The sequence below is a fragment of the Podarcis tiliguerta genome, assembly GCF_965153285.1.
Source record: "Podarcis tiliguerta genome assembly, chromosome: 11".
Lineage (NCBI taxonomy): Eukaryota > Metazoa > Chordata > Lepidosauria > Squamata > Lacertidae > Podarcis > Podarcis tiliguerta.
In genome coordinates, this window is record NC_139544.1 from 49,968,516 (window position 1) to 49,984,190 (window position 15,675).

The window sequence follows — 15,675 nt, forward strand, 5'->3', positions numbered from 1 at the left end:
AGCACACACAGAAACTACCTTCTTGGCTGGGGAAATTGCTTTGTCCAAAAATGTGTATATACAGTGGTACCTCGGGTTAAGAACTTAATTCGTTCTGGAGGTCTGTTCTTAACCTGAAACTGTTCTTAACTTGAAGCACCACTTTAGCTAATGGGGCCTACGGCTGCTGCCAGGCAAATGCGGCACGATTTCTGTTCTCATCCTGAAGCAAAGTTATTAACCCGAGGTAATATTTCTGGGTTAGTGGAGTCTGTAACCTGAAGCGTATGTAACCCGAGGTACCACTGTATTATGCAAAATTATTATTATTATTATTATTAGTAGTAGTAGTAGTAGTAGTATCATTGTTAATAATAATAAAAATAATACTAATAATAATAATAATAATAATAAATTTATACCCCGCCCATCTGGCTGGGTTTCCCCAACAACTCTGGGTGGCTCCCAACCGAATATTAAAAACACAATACGGCATTAAACATTAAAAACCTCCCTGAACAGGGCTGCCTTCAGATGTCTTTCCGCATATTGATGAACACCCAAACACCCTGATGATCTCTCCCAGCGGCTTCATGTAGATGTTAAAAAGCATGGGGGAGAGGACGGAACTCTGAGGCACCCCACAAGTGAGAGCCCAGGGGTCTGAACACTCATCCCTCCCCCCCCCCACTTTCTGGACATGGCTCAGGAGAAAGGAGTGGAACCACTGTATAACAGTGCCCCCAGCTCCCAGCCCCTCAAGACGGTCCAGAAGGATGTTATGGTCCTTATATAAAGATGCGCACACCAATTCACACTGAAATGTTGGTGGGTTTTCAGGAGTAGCTGCAAAGCAAACACGCTCAGAATCATTTGCAACCCAGAGAAGCAATTGTTTGGGGTTGAGTGGGGTGAAATGAAAGCTAATGCCCTCTTATTCACATATGTGCAAACACTAATGACAATTTTAAAAAGAAACTTTCCTGTAAGGCAAGATTGGGATGATGTTTCAGCAGAATAAAGGAACTTTCTCCCGTAAATGGGGTCATTTGGAGCCCACATACCTTTTAATCTACAGCATAAAGACAACTTAAATGTAGGGACACTGTATGTTTAATTTCCGCGCATTGCAAGCCTTTTGCATTTGGTTTTCTGTGTTTAAACCATATGCACTTAATTTCACTTAACAGTACAGGTTATAGCTGGGTTTGGTCTGAATGTTATATGTTATACTGTGGGGTTGCAGGGAGAGGTTTTAAGCAGAGAACAGAAACACCACCACAACCGTTTTTATTCTTAGCTGGCTGTGCCCTGGGAATGAAGATAACTACTTTTCTGTGTGCTGCGTTTTCATCTGGCAAGTTTGTATGAAAGTGGGGGAAAAGCCCTAGAACACTGCCATCTCGTGGCCGATGTGCTGCTCCTACCAAACACTTTCACACATCATTCAAGGACTTCTGCATATAGCAGGTGAAGCGTGCTTAGTTCAGCGTTAAATAAAAAAAAAATTAAAATAAAAAGGCAACCTAATTATGAATTGAAATCTCTTGGTGTACAAGAGCTAGAACTAAATGGGGCTACAACTGTAGGCTACAAAAAAACAAGTGGGTCAAGCATAAATTCCATCCCATTTTCTGGGAATAACTGCAGTAGAACCTCGGGTTACAGACACTTCAGGTTACAGATTCCTCTAACCCAGAAATAGTGCCTCGGGTTAAGAACTTTGCTTCAGGATGAGAACAGAAATCGTGCTCCGGCGGCGCGGCGGCAGCGGGAGGCCCCATTAGCTAAAGTGGTGCTGCAGGTTAAGAACAGTTTCAGGTTAAGAACGGACCTCCAGAACAAATTAAGTTCTTAACCAGAGGTACCACTGTACTGTATAACTACACGGTTGCTTTATGGAATGACAAGAGGTAGCCTCACAGCAAAATCTGATGGGCAATATGTTGGGATGATACCATCCCAGTCATTGCATGATCCCCCATTGGTTGGGTTCACATGTAAGGAGGAAGGAAGCAGTTGGGGGTGAAGGGGAAACCAGTGCAAAAACAGTGCTGAGCAGCACTGGAAGAATAAGTTTTCAGAAAACGATTCTACTGCATCAACATCACTACTTTCAACTTGAATGCTGTAATGGGATAATCTTGAGAGCTGCATTTATTTATTTATTTAAGAAGCATTGCTTCCTACAAGATCATCATCATCATCATCTGTTATGAAAATCTAAGAGCATTTCATAGATATAATAGAATTGGAAGGGACCTTGAGGATCATCTAGTCCAACCCCCTGCAATACAGGAATATGCAGCTCTCCCACCTGGGGATCGAACCTGCAACCTTGGCATTATCAGCATCACACTCTAACCAACTGAGCTATCCAGGTACAAAAGCACTTGAGCATATCCTAAAGCCCTGTCCACACTCCACATCTTAAGCAGTGCCGTACCGCTTCTAAACGTCAGATAGTTTTTTATCTCTTTGACATCTGATGGGAGGGTGTTCCACAGGGCAGGTGCCACTACCGAGAAGGCCCTCTGCCTGGTTCCCTGTAACCTCGCTTCTTGCAGTGAGGGAACCGCCAGTAGGCCCTTGGCGCTGGACCTCAGTGTCCAGGCAGAACAATGGGGGTGGAGATGCTCCTTCAGGTATATTGAGCAATATTCACCATCTTGGATGTCCACGGTTCTAGTATTATGAAAGACGGAGGAAAACATTTCTCTATTCACTTTATCCCTGCTGTGCATAATTTTATAAATTTATATTATGTTGCTTCTTACTTGTATTTTCCCTAAACCAAAAAGTCTCAAGCACTGGATCTTGTCTTCGGAGGAGATTGGGAATAGCCATGCTGCAAGGAGCCCTTGGACGCAGCACATCTGTTTCCAAAGCTTACCTGCACACAGGATTTATGAGAACCATCCTTGCCTATGCGAACCTGCCTTGAGATGCCTTCTGTCCATCTCCAACAAATCAACTATTGTTCGCCACCCCCCCCCTCCTCCCATCCCCTTATAGCGCTGTGTCAAGGTCTGGGAATTTCAGAATTCTTTTGCTTTGGTGATGTAATTGTGAAAATATTTCCTTTGGATGCAGAGGGTGCCCTGCAGAAAAGAAGGGCAGCGAAACCTTTGCTCGTTTGCATTACATGCTTTCGCTCTGGAATGAGGCGTACAATTACCGCATTGCTTCGGGAAAAGCTGTACACTCCAGTTGGAAAACAGGATGCGCTTGCCCCAGTTAATTTTCTTACGGGCTTAGGATTTCAAATATCACTCAGAAATACCAACGCTTCTGCTGTTTCATTGACAGATTGATAGCCCACAATGTGGTTTGTAATACTTCAGCAAACATCTTGAAATACTTATGTCATGATTGAGGTAAGGGTTTGGAGGGGAGGAAAACAGTTGGCTCTCTCTCTCTCTCTTTCTGCCTGCGCTTTAAAAAAAATAATGTTGTGCTTTATAGGATTATTAGCATACTGCTAACCCAAACAGTGGAACACTGTGCAGAGTAAACAGGCATATTTCCCTTTTCGTTAAAAGTTAGGGTGCTGCGTGGCTATCGGTTGAGCTGGGGCTGGGAGTTTTTGTGGATTTCCTTCGGCAAACCAGACAACCCGGCCTTTAAGAGCTGGTTAACATTTGCTCCCACATTAATTAATGGAGCTCAATAACTGGGATGGAAGCCAAACAGATGCACTGGCCCACCTTGCCTCAAATCTGATGAAAAAGACATTTGCAATCCTATTTAGGGCTATTCAGAGGTAAGTTGTACAGTGGTACCTCGGGTTACATACGCTTCAGGTTACATACCCTTCAGACTCCGCTAACCCAGAAATAGTACCTCGGGTTAAGAACTTTGCTTCAGGATGAGAACAGAAATCGTGCAGTGGTGGCACAGCGGCAGCAGGAGGCCCCATTAGCTAAAGTGGTGCTTCAGGTTAAGAACAGTTTCAGGTTGAGAACAGATCTCCAGAACGAATTAAGTTCTTAACCCGAGGTACCACTGTGTTCAGTTCAGTGGGGCTGAACTTGTCCTTGTGCAGCTGTCCTTACCTGTCCCAGGTAAGGACAGCTGCACCTGCCTTGGCCCAGGTTCATTCTCCAGCATCTCCCAGGTAGCTCCAGGAGACATCTCCATGTGAAATCCTGGAAAGCTGCTGCCAGCTAATGTAATACTGGGCTAGATGGACTTGGTATAAGATAGATTCCTCTGTTCCTTTTGTTCCAAGTGGTCCCTTGTGATAGCATGGTAGTGGTCCTTCCTGTGCCCCTTTGACAAAACATAAAACAGAGGATTCACCTCCCTGCCTACTGGGGAGAAAACAGGCCTTAAAGATACCATAATGTTCATTGAAGACCCTGCAAAAATGATCCTGGGAAATAAAACAACACTGTCTTATTTATTTTAATGCTTCCTCAGCTCTTGTCTGGTGTTTCCCTCCATAACAAGACCGAAGAATCTTTTTCTTCAGCACTTGCAATCTGTCCTGGGTCATTTGCCAGGGACCACATGCTTGTGGTAGGCGGGGCAACCCATGCTACTCTTACTTTGCATACCGCAGGATACAGCCCAGAACCCAAGAGCCACATTTCCACACGGACAGTCTTCTGGGGGCCACATGCCAAGGGCAAGCGAGGTCAGAGGCAAAATAATTGTGTTGATGGATGACACTTGTACATTTGCAGAGTAGGCTATTCGGGAGGTTGTGGACTCTCCTTCCTTGGAAGTTTGTAAGCAGAGGTGGTGTGGCCATCTGTCATGGATGCTCCAGTTGAGATATCTGCATAGCAGGGGTTGGACTAGTTGACCCTAATTCATCCCTTCCAACTCTATAATTCTGTGATTCTGTCATTTATTTATTTTATTTAGCTTGCATGAGGTTCCTAGGTGGGTTCCTCTCCAGGCCCTGACCAAGGCTTGTTAAGTTTTAGCAAGGTGATTGCATCCTGCACTTTCAGGCAATGCGCTCAGGGCAGGGGTGTGGAACTGCCGGCCTGCAGGCCCATTGAGGTCATGCGCCAGGCCTCCTCATTTGGCTTACAAGGCCATTTCAGGTCAACTGCCCTATGTCTGATGTCATTCATGACATCAGGTGTGGGAAAGGTAATGAGCTGGCTCAGCCAAAAGGGGTTTGCAGGCACCACCCATCGGCTTATCAGTTATTATTGGCATCCATCTGTCTTGAGAGTCAATGGAGTATGCTTCCAGGGGTGAAGACAAACCACTGTAGAATCACAGCACCTGCTGTGGCTGCAGAGACCGGTAACTTGTAACTGCTGCCTCCCATGTTATTTGTGCCATGTTAGCAGCACCAAAGTGATCTCTCTGGGTTGCAAGCCTGAGAAGTGTGTAGAGGTCCTGGGCTGCTCAGATGGCAAAACCTGCCTCTTCCGCCTCTCAGCCTTTCAGATGTGGTCCAAACGAAACCAAAGCAATATTTTGGCACCAGCTGGGCTGCAGGAGTTGCTGGAAGGAGGCATACAAGATGCCATCCAAACATCTTAGGGACTTCACTCTGGATTTCTGTAGAGTTTGCTCCTTAGCCCTTTCTTCTCCTGAAGCTGACCAGCGATGCCTGCAAAATACTGTGCCAAGCATTCTTTACAAGGCTCTTCTGAGGACTCAACAGCTAGGTAATTTTTTGACCTTCTGATCTATGGTGTAGATCTATGGTCTGCTTGCTTTGGCAAGCAGAATGAAAATTTCATTTTCTAATTCAGGTCTGAGGGATCCTTTTATCCAACTAGCAACCTAAGTCTTATTTGTTTAAAACAATTCCAGCCAATGCTGTTTCAGCTATTACCTTTTAATTTGCAACCCATTTCCCCAAAATCTCATTTCAACAGGTGTCTGTGATAGGGAATGATGTGTAAAAAAATAAATAAATCAGTTTGGGAGAATACAAATGATGCTTTTCTTATGAATAAAGACAATTAGCTTTGGGAATCCCTTGCCCTCCGACTTTTGTTGTTGTTCTTGCAAGCTCTAGAACAAAATGAAATATTTCAGCATATTAAAGCAACTTTATTCTGTAGCGATGATATCCATTAAAGGTCACTTTTAGACATTAGCAAGAACATTTGCAGTTTCACAATCATTTCCCAAGCTCTGAGCACAGACAGTTTCTCATTGACGGCTTCCAAAGGTCTATAGTCTGTTTCTGCTTTAACCAGTTTCTGCCCACAAACATGTTCATGAAGCTGCTCAAAAAAACCAAACAATTGCCAACATTTCTTTCCCTCAATCTGTGCATAGTTCTGTTGCGTGTTTAGTCAGTCTTGAAATAAGTGTCAGATTGGAAGCATATGCCTGTAGCAACTTCTACTGACGAAGGACAATGCCTAAACCGTGTATTGATGATACACTGAGAGCACACACTGGCCTGGTTGACTTGCCATGGGCATTGCACTGGATCTGAGCTTTCCAAGCTGTGTGTCGTGACACATTGGTGTGTCAGCTGCAGTGTGTAGGTGTGTTGCACAAACACTGGAAAGTTTAACCTCTGGTTTGCTAGTAAAAATGAAATACTGTGTTGCAGAAATGATGCATCTCTCAAAAGTGTGTCACCAACATGAAAAGTTGGGAAAGCTCTGCACTAGATCCAGGCAGATCCTAGATCCCAAAATAACTGAGGACAATTCTAGTTGACTTGGAGTTCACCTGGATTAGGCTGAGGCAGCCTTGGATTGCCCTGGGTCAGATCAGGTCCAATAGGAGCAATCTGGGGTTATTAAAAATGAGGATGATGATCAGGAGGCCACAAGAAGAAGAAGAAGATGCATCTCCTTCTTTCCTCCACCCAACCACGTACTTAATCTGGGTTTTAAACTAATCTATAGCCAAAGAGGTTGTCCTATGATTACAGATTGTGGTTAAGGATGGGAGACTTTGACCACGATCCTGGATTTGGACTAGATGCTTCAGGGATCAGCAAACTTTTTCAGCAGGGGGCTGGTCCACTGTCCCTCAGACCTTGTGGGGGGCTGGACTATATTTTGATTTATTTTTTTTAATGAACGAATTCACACAAATAACCCAGAGATGCATTTTAAATAAAAGGACACATTCTACTCATGTAAAAACATGCTGATTCCCGGACCGTCCGTGGGCCGGATTTAGAAGGCAATTGGGCTGGATCCGGCCCCTGGGCCTTAGTTTGCCTACCCATGTAAAATCAAACCTTGGCTTAGCTGCCATGTTGTGCTGTGCTAAAAGGACCAAGGGGAGCAATGTGGGGTGAGTTCCTCTCCAGGAGTCTGAACATTTGCCTGGTCCTGGTAAACCATTGTTTGCCTCACTGTGATGTGCAGTCAAGGCCACTGCCTCTACAATAGGAGCTTCACCACAACATTTTTTAGTAGCACCAAGGGAGGGGTGTTTCCAGCTACCCCACTCCCTGTCTTTGGAAGCTTATAAGAAGCTGTTGCAACAGCTTCCGTGAGCAACAGTTTCTAGGACCACGGTGTCATTTTTGCTGTTGTCAGCAGGTGTAATGCTGTTAATGCAATCTTGTTATATTTATGGTACTGAAATGTTGGATTTTTTATTGTTGTTATATTTCAAGGGAAATATAACAGTACCACTCAAGGGTACTAGATCAAGGGAAGTAATAGGGCCGCTCTATTCTGCCTTGGTCAGACCACATCTGGAATACTGTGTCCAATTCTAGGCACCACTGTCTAAGAAGGATGTTGACAAGCTGGAACATGGGCAGAGGAGGGCAACCAAGATGACCAAGGGTCTGGAAACTAAGCCTTACGAGGAGCGCTTGAAAAAGCTGGGTATGTTTAGCCTGGAAAAGAGGAGACTGAGAAGAGATATGATAGCCGTCTTCCATGTGACAGCCCTCAAGATATTTGAAGAGGGAGTATGCTTGTTTTCTCTTGCTCTGGAGGGTAGGACTCGAGGCAATGGTTTCCAGTTACAAGAAATGAGATTCCAACTAAACAGTCAGAAAAACTTTCTGACAGAAAGAGCTGTTCAAAAAACAAAACAGTGGAACAGACTCCCACGAGAGGTGGTGGACTCTCTTCCCTTAGAGGTTTTTAAGCAGAGATTGGATAGCCATCTGTCATGGATGCTTTAGCTGAGATACCTGCATTGCAGGGGGTTGGCCTAGATGATCCTTGCATCCCTTCCAACTCCAGGAGCTCATGGTTCTATATTTCCTATTGTGTTGTTGTTTTGTTATGTTCTTATGAAGTTGTTCTTGTGATGGTTGAAGTTGAGCTATATTCATGTCTTCTGTGTGGTACACTTCTCTGAGGGCCTGATGCTTTTTGTGAAAAGATAACATACAAATAACATTATGATGACAATTTACTTCTTATTTGGCTTTCTTACATTCTTACACCATTCACCCATCATGGATCCCTAAGGGGGCAAATGGGTGGTTTCCAGGTGGTCACCAATCCAGGCATTGACCAGATCCAAACCTGCTTAGCTTCTGCAGAGTGCCGGCCTCATGCGCCTTGAGTCCATACCTGGTGATTTCACACATTAAAGGTAAAGGTAAAGGGACCCCTGACCATTAGGTCCAGTCGTGACTGACTCTGGGGTTGCGGCCCTCATCTCTCTTTACTGGCCGAGGGAGCCGGCGTACAGCTTCCGGGTCATGTGGCCAGCATAAATAAGCCGCTTCTGGCGAACCAGAGCAGCACACAGAAATGCCGTTTACCTTCCCGCTGGAGCGGTACCTATTTATCTACTTGCACTTTGACGTGCTTTCGAACTGCTAGGTTGGAAGGAGCAGGAACCGAGCAATGGGAGCTCACCCCTTTGCGGGGATTCGAACCACCAACCTTCTGATCGGCAAGTCCTAGGCTCTGTGGTTTAACCCACAGCACCACCCGCGTCCCGATTTCACACAGTACATAGCACCAGACCTGGGTTAGCCACTGAGTCTGCTTTCCACAGAAAGCCACTGCCAATCTCAGCTCTCTGACAAATGCAGCAAATGAATGGTGCATGTCTTTTCAAAGCTGACATTTTCAGGTGCTCTCAAAAAACTTAAGTGATAAACCTTTTAAAAAAATGTAACCCTAATCTATAAAAAGTTACAAAGTTGGCACCATTTAAACCTAACAAATTAATCATGAAGTGTGAAGCCTCCAGTTTTATTTTCAAGGTTGCTTCTGACTAATCAAGAACTGACCTCACGTTTTAGGAGCATTTACCTGTAGAAGTGGATCTGCAATTTTCATGAAGGCAGGATTTTCTAAGTTGGTTGTTTGCATATATCTTCGAACATTTCTCCTCCATTAATCTCAAGCCACTTAAATTAATCTCTATAATTTTTTAAAAATCAGTCATTCTGAGAATGTGCGAATTTGTTTTCCACCTAAAGTACATGGTCTCCCCTCTTAAAGTACTAACCAATTTGCCATTGGACAGATTAATAGCCCCCCATATAAAGTACTGACTGACTTAACTCAGGGTCAGGCTCCTTCTCAGGCAATATATATCTTACTTTCAGAAAGTTTTTCCGAATGTTTAGTCAGAATCTCCTTTCTTGCAACTTGAAGCCATTACCTTGGGTCCCTCCAGAACAGAAGAAAACAAGCTTGCTCTGCCTTCCATGTGACAGCCCTTGAGATATTTGTAGATGGCTCTCAGATCTCCTCTCAGTCTCATCTTTTCCAGGCTAAACATACCCAGCTCCTTCAACCGTTCCTCAAAAGTCTTGGTTTCCAGACCCTTGATCGTCTTGGTTGCTCCCCTCTACACACGTCCCAGCTTGTCAACATCCTTCCCTTGATCCGGAAATTATAGACCTTGTAGGCAAGCAAATCGGTACCCCACAGGAATATACTCCCCACCCCTGTTGCTGGCCTGCCAGATGGGTGGCTCACTGAGACCCCCCTCCCCCAATCTTTGTTGGCTGTACAGTGGTACCTTGGGTTACATACGCTTCAGGTGACATACGCTTCAGGTTACATACGCTTCAGGTTACATACGCTTCAGGTTACAGACTCCGCTAACCCAGAAATAGGTTAAGAACTTTGCTTCAGGATGAGAACAGAAATTGTGCTCTGGTGGCGTGGCAGCAGTGGGAGGCCCCATTAGCTAAAGTGGTGCTTCAGGTTAAGAACAGTTTCTGGTTAAGAACAGTTTCAGGTTAAGAATGGACCTCCAGAACGAACCCGTCCCAACTCAGTTTCCCCAAAGTGATGTGGGGGCTGGTGCTTGGAGGGCCAGTTGTCATAATATTAGAATTCAGGCCCATCCAATGAAACTGAGAATTAGAAGATTTAGGACAGGCAAAAGGAAGTATCCCTTCACACATCTGATGGAGCAAACTTGTTTTCTCCTGCTCTAGAAGGTATGACCCATACCAATTGATTCAAGTTACAAGAAAAGAGATTTCAACTAAACATCAGGAAGGACTTTCTGACAGTAAGAGCTGTTCAACGGTGGAACAGACTCCCACAAGAGATGGTGAACTCTTCTTCCTTGGAGGTTTTTAAGCAGAGGCTGGATGACCATCTGCCATGGATGCTTGAGCTGAGATCCCAGCATTTCAGGGCGTTGGGCTAGATGACCCTCTACATGCCTTCCAACTCTAGGATTCTATGATTCCATAACACACAGTTAAAGTATGGAATTCACTCCCACAAGATGATGGCCACCCAACCTGGATGGCATTTATAGAGGATTAGATGAATTCATGGAGGAGAAGGCTATCAACAGCTACTAGCCTTGATGGTCATGTTCTGCCTCCACTGTCAGAGGCAGTATGAATGCCAGCTCTTGGGAATTTGGAATGGAAGGATCCGTCCATTTTGGCTCTCTTATCTTCCAGTCTCCCTCATCTTAAATCCACTGCTCCATGTTTCTTCAACCATTTGCCATTTAAAAAATCATTATGAAAATTCCTCAGTGTTTCAGTGCAAAGTTAGATAGCACATTTTTGTATGCAGTTTTGCAAGCAATTTCCCCTAATATCATGGCTTTTTGTGCGCTTATTTCACTATAATGTATTCATGCCCTCTATGGCCTAGGACCCTTGTACCTACGGGACCGCCTCTCCTGGTATGTCCCATGGAGGACCTTACAGTCTTCAAACAAAAACATCCTGAAGGTCCCAGGCCACAGAGAGGTTAACCTGGCCTCAACTAGAGCCCGGGCTTTTTCGGCTGTGGCCCCGATCTGGTGGAACGCTCTGTCAGAAGAGACTAGGGCCCTGCGGGACTTGACATCTTTCCGCAGGGCCTGCAAGACGGAGCTGCTCCACCAGGCGTTTGGCCGAGGCACAGCCTGACTCCCTCCTTTGGCAATCTTCACAGAACTTTAACTTAATGGTTGCCATCAATTTGAGTTGAATTAATTTTAGAATGAAATGATTTTAGAATGTTGTACTATTTTATTGTTGTTAGCCGCTCTGAGCCCGGCTTTGGCTGGGGAGGGCAGGATATAAATTATTATTATTATTATTATTATTATTATTATTATTATTATTATGACTGTGCACACTTTACCGTATTTCTGCACACATCACACGACCGAAGAACTGCACTGCAAAATTTGGATAAGTGCAGATTCGGAAGCGTCCCTGTGTCTCAGTTTCCATGCTGCTTCATATTTGATAAATTCACCTTTAAAAGTGAACTGAACTGAGTTTCTTCCCCATCCCTACTGGGAATCACAGGTGGGGAGAGTGTGATTGCTTGGCCCTTGGCCTGATCCCCCAAGGCTCTTTTTTTGTTCTTACAAGAACAAAATCCAGCAGATTTCTGGAGGGTTGACTCTGTTTCCCACAATATGAACAGGGATGCTTGAATAGCTTAAGAGACCCTACTTCAAATCCTCGCCCCAACCCCAGTAGTTTTTTGCCACAGGTGATTTCCGCCTGGAAATGGAAGAGGGCTGCCTCTTTAACATACAGCAGCCCTTGTGTTTCACACAGTCAAAACAAAAGCCGCTCCCTGCAAAAAGGGGTGCCCATTTGATTTCCAAGAGCAGCAAATCAGCCATATAGCTACTGGTAACAAAGTGAAATTCCCAAAGGACTGTGCTGAAAACTTTACCCCCAATATGTCTCTGTTTGGAAGTACGTGGGTGGATTCTGGCGGGCGACGCGGAGTGCAACTCGGTGTTTTTTTCCTGACTCCTCCACTGCTGCTCCTTCTGATGGCAACCAGCAGCGTGCTGAGAAAATGTTCGCTCTTAAAATAAAACAGGGAGATGCAAGGGTGACCAGATGTTCTGGGCACTGGATCAAAACAGCATTCAGAGAGGGCATCTCTTATAATTAAAAAGTGGTGGGATTTCTGGGGGCTTCCCTATCTGTCCATGTAACCCTTCAGGCTCTTGGAAGCAACAGCAGCAACAAAAATACATCTCTCTCCCCACCTTCTCTGGTAATGTCTCTCTCTTCATCTATTCGGCCAATGGAAGCATAGTAAAAGTACTGTTCTTGCGTTGAACTTGGGTTTGCACAGGGCATATAGTGCAAAAGTGAAAAGGCTGAGAGTCTTGGAGAAGATGGACAGGATGGAGATCCACACTGTCCCCTCCCTGTGGCAATCAGGAATGTGGAGACTCATAATGTCTCTCTGCATATTAAACTATTAAGCGTTTACAGAGAAATGATTAAAGTTCTGGCAGAGCCTAGGACTTGCCGATCAGAAGGTCAGCGGTTCAAATCCCTGCGATGGGGTGAGCTCCTGTTGCTTGGTCCCTGCTCCTGCCAACCTAGCAGTTTGAAAGCATGTCAAAGTGCAAGTAGATAAATAGGTACTGCTCCGGCGTTTCCGTGCGCTGCTCTGGTTCGCCAGAAGCAGCTTAGTCATGATGGCCACATGACCCGGAAGCTGTAAGCCGGCTTCCTCGACCAATAAAGTGAGATGAGCGCCGCAACCCCAGAGTTGGTCACGACTGGACCTAATGGTCAGGGGTCCCTTTACCTTTATCTATCTATTTAGATATTACAGCTCTCAGACTAATATGAGGATTGGAATGTAGTTATCGGGGCTGTGCATAGACCCCATACCCTCCAACACCCCACTGATCAAAACTGAGATGCTCGTATTCTGGTCCCAAGCAGCCAACTGTTTCTCTTCAACCAGGCCTTGGGCTGATTAATATTCTATGGTCTTTTTGACCCTAAAGGACTATTTTGAGTTGAACCTAAATCCTGGAATTGAAGGAAGGGTCGTATGGGATGCAAGTAAAGCGGTAATGCGAGGTTTCTTGATTCAACAGAATTCCATCAGGAAGCAGATGAAAGTAATGGACTACATGGAACTGGCTGAAATGACTGGCAGAATCAGAGACCAGGGAGAAGAGACGGTGAAAGAAGATTGGAGGAAGTTTAAAGATTATTTACAGAAATATTATAAGATTAATGAATGTTAGAAGACATCAGATTGAATGTAAAAGGTCTTTAGTAAAAAAGTTTAAAAAATTAAAAGATTTAATTTTTTAAGATACAAGAAGATTAAGTTATATTAGGATACTAAAATTAAGATTTAAAAATTAATTAAGACAGAGGGTAGGGATTTGTTGTTTGAATGTATGATTTGGAATACAGGGAAGGGAGGTCTGGGGAAGTCGGAGAAATAAGTTAATGCAAGGATTATAATGAAGATAAAATTGTTTTTATTTTTGGTTTTTTTCTTCTTTTTGATACTTTTTGCTGTTTTGTATTTGTGTTTTCTTTGTTTTTGTTGTTGTGTATTTTTTGTTGTTTCATCTTTTATGTAAAACGTAATAAAATATTTTATAAAAAACACACACAAAAAACAACAGAATTCTATCAGGAAGAAAGCACAGAATGAGAAAAAGGAAAAAATTCTGTCTCAATTAAAGGAGAAAGAGAAAAAACTAAGATGTAACCCCAAAAAATCAACAGATTCAAAGGGAAATCAAAGTGCTACAATCTCGGTATTCACAAATAGTAAACCAAGAAATTGAATGGAAAATTAAATTGATGAAACAAAAGACTTTTGAATCAGCAAATAAATGTGGAAAATTACTGGCTTGGCAATTGGGGAAAAAGCATTCTATGGTCTTTGAAATGTGTTTCATGGAGTGGAGCTATTGGCTTGCTGTTGTTTTATTATGTATTTTGTGTTTTCTGTGCTCTTCAGACAAAAGGCGCTATACAAATTTAGTAAAGGTAAAGGGACTCCTGACCATTAGGTCCAGCATGGCCGACTCTGGGGTTGCGGCTCTCATCTTGCTTTATCGGCCGAGGGAGCCGGCGTACAGCTTCTGGGTCATGTGGCCAGCATGACTAAGCCGCTTCTGGTGAACCAGAGCAGTGCACGGAAACGCCTTTTACCTTCCCACCAGAACGGTAGCTATTTATCTACTTGCACTTTGATGTGCTTTCGAACTGCTAGGTTGGCAGGAGCAGGGACCGAGCAACGGGAGCTCACTCCCTCACGGGCATTCGAACCACCAACCTTCTGATTGGCAAGTCCTAGGCTCTGTGGTTTACCCCACAGCGCCACCCGCGTAGTAAAAATTAATTTTAAAAAATTGTTGGCCTGGGGGTAGCCACCCACCCAATATGTCCTCCAAGCATTTTGGCAGCAGGGCTAAGGACTTTTTCAATGTTTTATGAAAATTAAAATGGGGTTTAAAAATGTTAAGGGTGACAGCCTGTACTTCACTTAAAGAGGACTACATGAAAATGATGTGTAGCTGGCATTTAATACTGGTTAAATTGGCAAAAATGTATAAAACAAGATAAAATAAGTGTTGGAAGTGTAAAGAAGCAGAAGGTACATTTTATCATATGTGGTGGCAATGCAAGGTTATTAAAACTTTTGGGGAAATGATTTATAATGAATTGATTTTTTAAAAAAACAGAACCTTTGTTAAAAAAAACCAGAAGCTTTTCTATTAGGTATTACAGGAATGGATATACATAAAGAATATAATAATCTGTTCATGTATGCTACAATGGCTGCACTGATATTGTTAGCCCAACACTGGGAAGAAGAAGAAGAAGAAGAAGAAGAACAAGAAGAACAAGAAGAAGAAGAAGAAGAAGAAGTCCCCACTAAAGAAGATTGGCAAATCAAGTTAATGGAGTATGCAGAAATTAACTGGGAAACTTAGAAATCAAGATGACGACTAATATAAAAAAGAATGGAAAATGTTTATTGCATATGTACAAAAGCATTGCAAGGAAGTTAACGCATTAGCAGAATTTTAAAAACACTTGTAAGATTATGGAGAATGTTTAAACCTGGAGGTAATCAGAGATAAAGACTTTATTGACCTGCATAAATTAAGACAACACAAAGGGACCAGGGGAGGGAGGGGAGGGAAATTGAGGGATTTGAGCAGCCCCAAAATGTGGATTTAATACTTACCTGTATGTGAATACAGTTGCTTGAAATCCTCTATTTTATGTTTAACTTTTAATTTTTTTCTTTTCTTTAATGTGATGATTTTGTTTAATTGTGAAAATTAATAAATACATTTATGAAAAAATGTTAAGGGTGAATCAATACCACAAAGGATCAAATCCTTCTGCTTAACAGCAATCCTTGACTTGTGGTTACTGAAATCAACCAAGTGGTTCAGAAAAATCAGCAAGGTTGCAGTCCACCCACCCTTTCCCCAAGGCTAGTCACTCACCAGAGCAGCCAAACGAATCTTATTGCTGAAATCGGGTCTTGAATCAGACTGAAAATAGATCCACCTACTCAGTTTTGTCCAAAAGTGTCCAGAGCAGCA